This window comes from Hakea prostrata, chromosome 6, assembly GCF_041222555.1.
Source record: "Hakea prostrata isolate BN-2017 chromosome 6, UWA_Hpros_2, whole genome shotgun sequence".
NCBI lineage: Eukaryota > Viridiplantae > Streptophyta > Magnoliopsida > Proteales > Proteaceae > Hakea > Hakea prostrata.
In genome coordinates this window covers 35041967-35053110 of record NC_142605.1, presented here as the reverse complement: position 1 = coordinate 35053110, position 11144 = coordinate 35041967, and the positions used below count along the sequence as shown (strand labels likewise).

The window sequence follows — 11144 nt, the reverse complement described above, 5'->3', positions numbered from 1 at the left end:
GCTTTAACATACCATCATTGGCAAGTTTCTTTCTTACCTAGTGAATTGTGATGCGACATGGTTGAGTGAAGAACACCAAAGGTGGAGTTGGATATATCATTAGGGACTCAAAGAGTTTACTTAATGTTGCTGCTTTGTTTGGTATCTTTTGCAGATCTATGTTTGTAGCAGGATCTCAACTGCCCTGTATTTCTCAACGATATTGCCCTGTATATCCAAGGGGGGATTGGATAGGGAAAGGAAAATCTGTGGAGGAAACGGACGATTGAACCATTGACTTTATTGGACTTGGGTTTTTTTTTTAAATTTTTTTTTATTAACCTCTTTGGATTTTGATGCCTCTAAAAATAGTGACTGGTACCCAATGTGCTAAAAGCACACCCTCAAAAATGGCCTCTAAAAATAAAAAATTAAAGCGGTTGTTAGACGTCTCTTCTGCAATTAAACTATAAGAAGTCACCATTCAGCCCTAAAGTGGTACTTCAACCCCCAAAATTGAATGGAAACCTACTATACACATGGGTCGTCAATTCTTGAAATTAAATCAAAAGATTTTATCGCACAATTGATTGCAGCTTTCTTATCACATTTTTATGTCACTGAGTTTTCTAGAGCAATTTCTAACAAATGCATTAAATACCGAACACAAATGTTTATTAGTTTCCCTTGATTTCTAGACCTTTGGGTTGCAAATTTTAGTTAGTAAGACGCATGCTTTGTTGGGCTCGACCCATCCCTTAGGTAGGATGACTGTTTAATTTTAGTTAATTTGAGGCATGCTTTGTTGGGCTCGATCTATCTCTTAGGTTGGATGACTTGTCTATTGCATGTACAACAACTTGATCAATTTTCGCTCCTTAATTTGAACCAAACATTGTATTGGCGTGCATCCTTCTTTTGAACGCAAGTCAATTGCGTATTTTATGTGGTTTCCATCTTTGATCAATAGGTCATTTTGGTAGCTTTGAAATGCATTTGCCCTAATCAGTTAAAAGATTATAAATTCCTATGCAATCAAGGTGGCTGGTATGTTAGACACAAGAGCCACCCAAGGCAAGGCGACAGAAACATCTTTTCCTATAAAACTTAACCATGACGGGCAAGGAACTTCATTTCTAATGGTGAGTTGAGTAGTAATAGGTATGTCTTTGTAAGTGGCAAAGGAAAAAACAAAAAACTGAAATCGAAGAACAGATGGACAATAGAAAAGAGTTCAGTAGAGTAATGAGTTTTGGAAACATTTTTGTTGGTTGTCAAGACAATCTGTAGTTATTACATGTTTTTTTTAAACAAAATTGAAAGCAAAAAATTAGTTAATGCAGGGTTGGTAGAGTGATAAGATTCATATTTTTCAGTAGAGAGGTCAAGGGTTTGACTGACAACAAAGCCCTTTCTAAGGATGGAATTGAAGTGTGCAAATTGGCTCGGATGAACCTCAGACACAAATAAAATTATCATCCAAATAAAATATCTAAGGGTCTGTTTGATTTCTAATCCTTGGAATCATGAATTGGAAATTTATGCCGAATTCAGTTGTAAAGCATCATTGGATTCATGAAATTCAGAAATTTTAATTTTTTGCCTAAAAAACATGAATTAAGCCATTCTTAGATTTTGGGTGAAATTCATGGATTCCACCCTAAGTATGAAATTGATGAAATTTGCAAATTCACGCGGAGTAACCTGACAAAACTCTACGAACGTCAATAAATTTCAATCTAATAAAAGATTAATTTTTTGAACCATGAATCTATATTTTAAATTTCATTTTATTCCAAATTTCTGAATTCATGTAACCAAACAGACCCTAAAACATATGATGTTTCACCAACTAACTTCCTAAAACCCTATTTTGACACAACTTTTATTGTCATCCCCTCCATACCCAAAGCACCAAAAGTTGTTGAAGTTGAAGGAATAAAGATACCAAAGCTATAATAGCAATTCTCCTACCCTAGGGTTGGCAATATCAGCTCCATTAATTTGTAGATCCAATGAAGGGTCCTCTCCCAATGGATCCCTTTAATGCTTTTTCTATTAATGCCCTAAAACAAAATATTGCTGACTTTGTACCTAAAACAGGTTGATGGACCTTATTACTTGTGTTGCCTACCCAACAAATTGGTTTTCATGAAATTGCTCAACTTGCTTTTAAATTTATGTCTTCCCACTCTAAGAAAAGCTCTACTGGCATGCCCCATGTACGTGTAATAACTTATTAGTAATTTTAAGTGGCAACTGTGATAAGGCCCTTGAAAAGCCTCTTTTTCTTTAAAATCCACACATAGTCATGTCATCGTCAATCTGGCGCCCATTAGGGGACGAGTTAGGTTAAGTCTAAGGGAATCTTCATTCTCATTAGTCGTTACTCTGTACAACATGTGTACTTCTTATGTTAGGGGCCCGAATCTTTTTATAAATGGGTAAATATCATTTATCACCCCTTCTTAGCTGGACAAATAATACTTACAACCCCTCTTACTTGGATAATATCACTTACTTCCCATTTTTTCCTAACAAATATATCAAACACTTCTCCTCTGTTAACTTTCTCGGTTAAATTTAATTTTTACGGTTACATATTTTTCTAAAACTCTAAAATACCATTGGTCAAAATACTAATTATCTTCAATTAAAATAATTTTTAAAAACCAAAATATCATAATTAAAATTATCTTTAATTATTAAAAGCCTAACATACCCTTGAACAACATATTTAAAAAACTTAAGTAAGCCAAACAAAACTTAAGCCCACCCCGAAATTCCACCCACCTTCCCTTTACTTATCCTGCAACCAAACAAAACTTAAGTAAACCAAATCGTTTCATGAGCTGGGCCGTGGTTCCTCTGCTGTCATTTAACATGGGTCTATGGAGACCTGGGCTTAGGTTTTTCATATGACCTAACTTAAAGCCTAAGCCCGGCCCTTGAAAGCTCTAATCAATTTCATGGCCCAGCAATATCGTCTTTCAAATAACCGTCATTTAAACCACTCTAACGAAATGCTCCAGATTTCGAGGGATTTCGATTCACGGCAAGGTTCACCGTAACACGCGATTAGGAGAAACCAAAGCGCCGTGAGCAGTGTTTCGATCTTTTTGTGGTAATGGTGGTCGTATATGATCGCATTAGCAGAGAGAATTGTTCGGTAGCTTTAGCAGATATGGGCGTTGATGGACACTTCTGGGATTAACTTAAACCCTACGCACGAAACGAAGGTCTCGGTTTCTGGAGGAATAAGAGAGTAGCGATTGAAATGTATGATTAATTGGTAGCCTTCTATACCCAGAAAGGTGAGAATCATACCTTTTTCTTTATCCCCCTGAAAACTTGTTAGCATATCTGTGCAATGGTTGGTGCAGAGTTTCCAATCACTACTCTGGCTATGATTTCGTGGACGATCTTGATCACCAGATTTAACTTCTAATTGCTTATCGACCCCTACTTTCTTGGATGATGAAAGATTATTTTCTGTAATTCCAACAAGAATTGATTGTTGGTCCTGCTCAACCTGCATTTTTTGGGGGGGGGGGGGGGGGCTGGGGGCTGGAGGCTGGGGGAAGGAAAAAAAAGTAGTTTTTTTCTTTCTTTCTTTTTTCTTTCTTCTTCTTCTTCGTCAATTCACGTTAATGTTAAGTTCGATGCAAAAATAATGAATCCATAATTCGTTGCTCCTTTGGGAATGCTGAAAAATGAAAGACACGTCTAACAATGTCTGAGAAAGGCCAAAGGCTGATTTTTGAAGGTGAGACATTTGATGAAATTCCCACATCACTTAATAAAGAAGATTATTTCTAAAGCTATTTTTCGATTGGACACTGAAATTTACTCCTTTTGTTTGTTTATGGCTTAAGATAGACGTCTAAGGTTTTTCTTAGGTGAAAACTGTACTGAAGGATCTTTTTATTTTTCACCTCAAATTGAGGTATAAGCCAAGCCTGTTTGCAGCATAGCTCATAGAAACTTGACATGATATATCATGGTTTTTAAATAGGCACTAGTGTCACTATCGCTGCCATAAATGAGTGAATGAGTATCATATGAAAGTTAAAAGGCATGACTGATACAGATAATTCTACCGTGGGTGCTCTTCAGATATGATGACAAAATTTATTTATAGAATTTTTGGTAGATATCTTCGAGGTTGTGCTGTCAAATTTGACTCAAACATTTGCCATGACTTATAACATTTTTTCCCCTGCAGGTAATGTTGGCCCTTCTCTGTTCTGGGAGGACCACCGGACAAAGATACTTGTTGACTTCCTTGATTACCACCGACGGTGGAAGCCATCCTACATGCAGCAGAGGATGCTATCAATGTTATATTGTTATCCACTATTTTTTGAGGAGACAAATGGCATCAAGTCCAACGAAAGGCTTGTTGCTTCATGGACTACATGACTTTAATTCTATTCATTGCGGAAAGATAGGCATGGCCAAGTATTTTATGTGATAAAATGGAAGAAATCCAACACTGCTTCCGTATGGTCCCAACTGAACCATCTAATCTCCAGACAGGAGAGTTAGTTGGAGTCATGGAGTCAGTGAATCTATTGAGGATGAGCCCTAATGCCCCAGAGATTATGGTTGCTGAGGATGGACTGATGAAAATGTGAAGCTTGTTCAGGCAGCATTTCCGGAAAAGGTTGATGACTTTTAACTGAAAAGGTATGCTACTCTACCTTCTTTACTTTTTCCTACAGACTTGTTATATGTGTTTCTCGAACTCTTGTACCTATTTTTGTTGTTCTTTGGTGATCTCTGTACCTTCTTCCGTTACATAATAAAATATCTTCAGCATTTCCCCTGGATATAGCAAATTGCATTGGTTTGTGAACGACATTATGTATGCCATCTTGCTCTGTCTTTGATCTATTTGTGTTCTCTTTGTTGTTTATTCTGACATGTCATGTTCATTTCCTTGTCACATGCCACTGGATCCTTCTTTTGCTAATCTGGAAAGTCAATATTTCCTTATGATGTTGGTCAAAAAACCATGGCCTGTTTATGTAGTGCTTCTATTGGCTTAAGAGGCTCTAGTCCTTCCTTCTGTTGGGTCTGTCTTATATGTTCTCTTTTTTCTACCCAGAAAGAAATAAAAAAGCTGGTTTGAACTCCATGTGGGAAGGGATTGAGAACCAAGAATAGGATCTGGATTAGTTCGGGCCAATTCTGGACCCATTATGATATGGATCTGCCTGAATCAGCCAGTTCTGTCATAACCCATGTATCTCTGCATGGTTTGATCGATCTGAAAGGGTCTGATTGGGATCAGCAGGTCCAGAATGGCCAGGTTGGATTGGATATTTTGATTCTTGCATCCATGACATGGGCAACATCCATCCACATCTGTCCCAATTCCAGTTCTGTGATATTTGTACCTGAACTAAGGAAGGATAGATAGTAAATATGAAGCAGGTTGAATAGTTGCAAGGCACCCTTTGCTAGAAGGGTCCATCATGTTGGTGTCACCATAACATCCAGACCCCCTCCAACATCTTGGGTTGCCCAGACATGGAGACAGCTATAGCTGGTTGGTTGGTTAGAAGGCTTGGCTAAAACAGTGCCCTTCGATTTGAGGTTTCACTCTGCTTTTTATTCTTTAAAAACCAACTCACAAAAGGATTAATATTTTCTGAAAAAATTAACCAAAAAATAATAAATAAAAAATTAATAGAACCACTTCGAGGAAGTACCTCTGTGACATTAGGACTGCACACTTGTATATTCACTGTAGTAGTGTACGGGAATTGATTAGTCCTTATATTGGTAGCAACTGAAAATTTACTAATTATCCAGGCATCTGATGTTTGGTATGATGGTGTATTTTTGGACCATTTTAAGCATTCATATTTTTCCATTTGCTCAAAGAGCATTGATATAAATTCTAGTTTCTGGGGGTCCAGCTTAGGGATTGTGGTGTACGGGGAAGTGAGATAACTACTTAACCATTGCAGAGTTCTGATTCCAACTTCAACCAAGTGGACTGGTACATCTGTGTAATTAAAGTAAGGGTAGTTAATTTAATTTGATGGTTTTAGGTCATTAAATTTGCTCACAGTTCACAAATGTGTACTGGAGAATCTAACCATGCTTTTCTTTATCAATCTGTATGTTTCCCTCCCCCCCTCTGATTTGGAGAAGTTTCCGTGCGAACATGGGTGAGACGGGGAGGAAGAAGACTCTTAAAGGTCATCTGCAGCCGCTCTTCCAAGCTGTTGCAGTGCCGGGTCTTCTAGACTTGCCAGGTTATAACTCTTCTTTTTTTTTTGATAAGGAAAAGAGGGGATGCAGTAGCGGCGACCTAGCGCCCCCCGCTACGCAATGTTCGGACTTTTTATCAAGTGCGACCTATGCCAGCATTAGTCTTGTGCACTAACAGTGCAAGCACTGGCCCCGTCAGAGGCCTAGTATAGTCCACAGAAGCCGGTAGCACTCATGCCCAGGCCAAAGAGCACACAACTGTCCAATGCAAGAAACAGAGGGGCAGAGGGGATTTGAATCTGGGACATGAGGTTTACCAAACCACTTGAGAGTGAGCTTGGGACCACTAGACCACCACCCCCGGTTGGAACTCTTCTTGGATCTGATACGTCAGGAGATGATAGTAATTTCAACTGTGTAATCTGCTTTATTGGAAAAAGAAATTCTAAAACTAGGAAACTAAAACAAAAATTAAATGAAAGACCAACTAAACTCAAAACCTAATCAAACTAGTTATTAAGAAACAAACCAAAATCCAAACAAACTTTACCTATTTGGAAACCAAATCAAACTGATATTGCTCTTTGTCTGTTCCTCATTTCGTCATTTCAACCTAGTTTGAGACGTTCCAGTTGCATATCAGTCCTGCAGAGATTCCTTTAGTTTAGCTTGAAAAGAGTTAAAAGTCTATTTTAGCTATTAGGAAATGCTATAGTGTATGCTATAAAGCAGAATCTGTAACCATTACCTTGCAAGTAAAAGAGAAAGGTGAGAACCAGGAGTGGAGATGTCTATTGAACCACAAAAGATTCATGGAAAGGAACCCTCATGAAATAGTTACGACAGTTAGAGTAGAACTCACAATTTAGAATACGACTCAAGTAATAAATAAGTGAGCGAAACTAAAACAGAAACATAAGTAAATCTAAACTCAACACCTAAACTTCACTGGTTCTTCTCTTACGATCAGTGGTTTTATTATAGAAGGCAATTGCAGATAACGTGTTTGTGTGCAACAAGTGATCATAACTCAGGCGATGAGTTGCAGACAAAGAACTTGGAACAAACCATCAAAAACATAATCCACAGAACTGGTTGGTTGGAGCAAAAAACTTTTATTTATGGACTATGTATAACAAATTTACAAAGATGCTCTAACACCCTTTTCATTGGTACAAAAACGATGAAAAGGGTTCATGGTAGTGCATTATTCTAATTGACTATGAGTAAATCAATTAAAAAATAAAAAACTCTGTTTCTCCCCCTGTTTTTTTTTTGCGAAGAATAAAAGAATGAAAAAATATCAAATGGAGTGACTCCATAAAGCCATGTCATCGACTTCATCGTCTTCCCAATGGAACCCATGGAACCCACCGCCTAGATGAGTAGGAGAGTGTAACGCCATATCTTGAAGTCGCATTCCAAACACCGAATCTGCTTCTTCTTCTTCCGTGTCAATTAAAATTTTTGAAAATCCTGAGGTAGGAGTCGTAGCCTGCAGTGTTGTCTAGTGAAGTGAAGGCAACCTCAACCTCATTCTCTCCGATGCTCATGCTCATTTCATTGCTACAGATTTCCTCAGTTTCCGCAGGTCTAAACATTTCTGCGGCTTCAGCAGCCGCTCTCTGTATGTCCTGAGCATCAGCAGATTCAGGCAAGCGTAACCGCCACGCAGAATCTGCAAAATTAAGACAAGCAGATCGACCCCTGAGTGCCAATGCTGCGACATCATGAGCCCTGGCAGCCATTTCCACCGTAGGAAAAGTACCAAGCCATATTCTCGTCTTCTTATTAGGTTCTCTACACTCACAAACCCACTTTCCAGAATTCCTCAGTCGAACACCTCTGAACACAGGGTGTCTCGTCTCCCTAAACTTTTTCCTACCTGCACGTTTTTTGGGTCTATCTGAAGCTAATAAAACCTCTTCGTCGGAGAGTGCTGTGCGGAAGCCGCAGCGCCTGCCGCCGCCTCCGCCGCCTCCGCCGCAGCCAGACAATTCGAATGATCGAGAATCTGAATTGCACGACATGGTATCCGTTGAAGTTGAAATCACAGAAAGTGTTTTTGCTAGTGAAGATTTGAAACAAGTATGAATTTGTTTGGTTGCTTAGTGAGTTTGTGGTTTGTGAAGGAGAATATATATAGCAAGAGGGAGACGAGGGTAGAGATTATCCTGATGAGTGAGTCACTGACTACTTGACTAGAGGAAGTGAGGACAGTGGAAAGAGGTGATACGATGAGGACGCGCACACCGAATTTTAGAATGAGGGAAATTGCTAGGGAGCAGCCCTGCTTCTAGCAGCTGACCCCAACATGAATTTTGGGGTCCCGATCAAATCTGGACCATTTAATTGAGTGTTCACTTAACGGTCTAGATTTGATGTGGACCCAAGAATACAGCACTACTTGCAAGCATAATCTAGCTGTTTTGTCAGCCAGGTGAATAACCGTAGATTTATGACGCGTGTCGACAGCTTCGTCGAACTCCAGACAACACCAATACCTTTTTTGGTAAAGAGACAAACAACAAATCAACAATACACTAGTACTCAACACTGGAAAGAAAAACACCCATATTTGTCATATCAACTTGAGAAGATATTTCCTTCAAAGCGGGCAATTCTCATCCATGTTCGAGGTTCGCAATTCCTCGCCGATTTGACCCCTTTTGGTATGGAGAGAAATGACACCGTATCTTAGAGGTTCTCCTTTCGGGGCCGTCCAATTAATTTATAAAAACATAAAAATAGAGATTTTTTTTTTAAAATGAAAAAAAATAAAAGTTAGGCTCATCTAAGTTCGACTTTAATTCTTGATTCCCCCACTTAAGTAGTAGGTAATATTCTAAACTATCTCTTTTATTTATTTATTTATTTATTTCAAGTTATCCAATGTTAAGTTTCTTAGGTTTGACGCCGTTAGTTTTTCAAATTTTAGTGGTCAATTGATCAAAATACACTTTGTTTGTCAAATTACAAAAATGCCCTCAGACATGTCCCTCCCATTTTCGAGTGTCTTCACGAACAAGCTTTCAGGAAGTTTAGAACCATCTCATCCTCCTCTATTAGGGTCTTGATGTGGTTAAATGGAATTCAAATGGCTCTGGCATGATCTCTACGAGAATCTAATGAGGTCTAAGATAATCGGATGCCAAATACTTGAAGAATGAATTGAATTTTATCTTTCATGATTGAGATGTAAAGAGCCGTGTTTACCAAGATGATGCAAAGAACACCATCAGATGGAGCAGGAAGACTTGAGAAACACATTTTAAATTATAAGATTTAGGTTTTGATATGGGGTTCCAATGTTTTGAGACCAGTTAAAAAAAAGTAGTGATCAGGTGAGAGGGTCACCTTGCCCAGAGGTTTTCTTGTTTGATATGCTGAAAAGCTGGAGAACCAGAGACAAGTCTCTCTACATATCTGCAAAAGGAAAGTGGGAAAATTAACATGAGATAATATCTAGAATATGGAACAAAGAAAATCATGGAATGCAGATGAATCAATTTTCAAAATAAATGCAAATCACCCAGTGGATTAAGTTTCAATTTGGTTCTCACAAGTTTCAATAATTAGAAAGCATGGATGAAACCCCTTCAAAATGTGTTATGATCACGCACCTGAGATTGGGTGAAAAGTGGGCTTTGAAATTTTACCCACTTAAGTGGACAGTCAAGAATTAAGACCCCACTTGAGTGGGTGCCATGAGAAAAACTCTAAAAATAGAATTAGTATATGGGGTTAGATATTATAATAGACTAGTTTGACGATGCATGGTCTCCCAGTTCAATCACAAAAACTAGAGAATATTGATGTAATTTTAGTATATTAAATAAATATATATAATTTTCTATATCAATTTTGCACATGACAAAATTAATTATTGTTTTGAGAATATTTTTTAATTATTGTTGTTGTTGCAAGGATATATATATATATACCATTTTCTTGGTGTCACATCAACATTCAAACCCCTCCAACATCTTCGGTTGCCCAGACATGGAGATAGCCATAGTTGATGGGTTGGTTAACAGGCTTGGCTAAAACATAGTGCCCTTCAACTTGAGGCTTCTATCTGCTTTTTACTCTGTAAAAACCAACTTACAAATTGTTACACCTAATTCGGATGAGGCCAACGAACCAGAGTGAACCATTTAGTACGAATGATTTTTAATACTAGTTCAATCAAAAAGACATAATGAACCGCTAGGTTCATTCCAAAAAGTTACATTTCGAGGAGGCCAGCTTTATGTAAGTGCCACATAGGCATTGTCACTTTACGGAAGAAAAGTTCATGTGATGACATCTGAAATGTTACTTCTCGGGGAATAACTAGATGCATCAAAGCAATAAATGTGCATAATTCCCAGGTCTGGAGAACTTAACGTCAGTTGCCAAGACATCAATCCGCATTGTAGGATCTAGCGCTTGCTATTACTCCAAAAGCTCGGACTTATGGAGAAGATGCAACTTTATTTTACTTATAGTTCAGCCAACGAGCATCATGGTTTGAGCCGGATCTAAGGCGAGATCTTGGGACACCTCAGTACGGCTGAAGTCCCAACAATTCCACCCCCAAGTCAAGCCACCAGGGAGACTCGTTCAAGCCGGGATCTGGGGCGAGATCTTGGGCCACCTCAGTACGGTCAAGGTCCCAACACGCATTAATTGAATGTCAAATCAAGGGAAAATGTGAAAGGATATTTCGGATAATATCTAAAGCCAGATATATTGCACTTGTGGCTTCTTGAAGAAGATTCAGGCTTTGGCTTCTCCAGCAAGTCAAGCGTTACATTCAATCTAGACTCTTCAACGAGCATATGCCAATCTAAGGGCGCAGGGAATCTTCTCCACAGGGACATCGTGGATTCTTAGTATAAAGGTAACAGATGAAAGATAGAATAGAGATGAGAACAAAAGAGCATTTACTCTCCTGC

General features: G+C 38.5%; 1 pseudogene; it reads right to left on the bottom strand.

Annotated features, from left to right (window-relative positions):
* Positions 1-7507: 7507 nt before the first annotated feature.
* LOC149013622 (dehydration-responsive element-binding protein 1A pseudogene) lies at positions 7508-8234 on the bottom strand (annotated as a pseudogene).
* Between the last annotated feature and the right edge of the window lie 2910 nt (positions 8235-11144).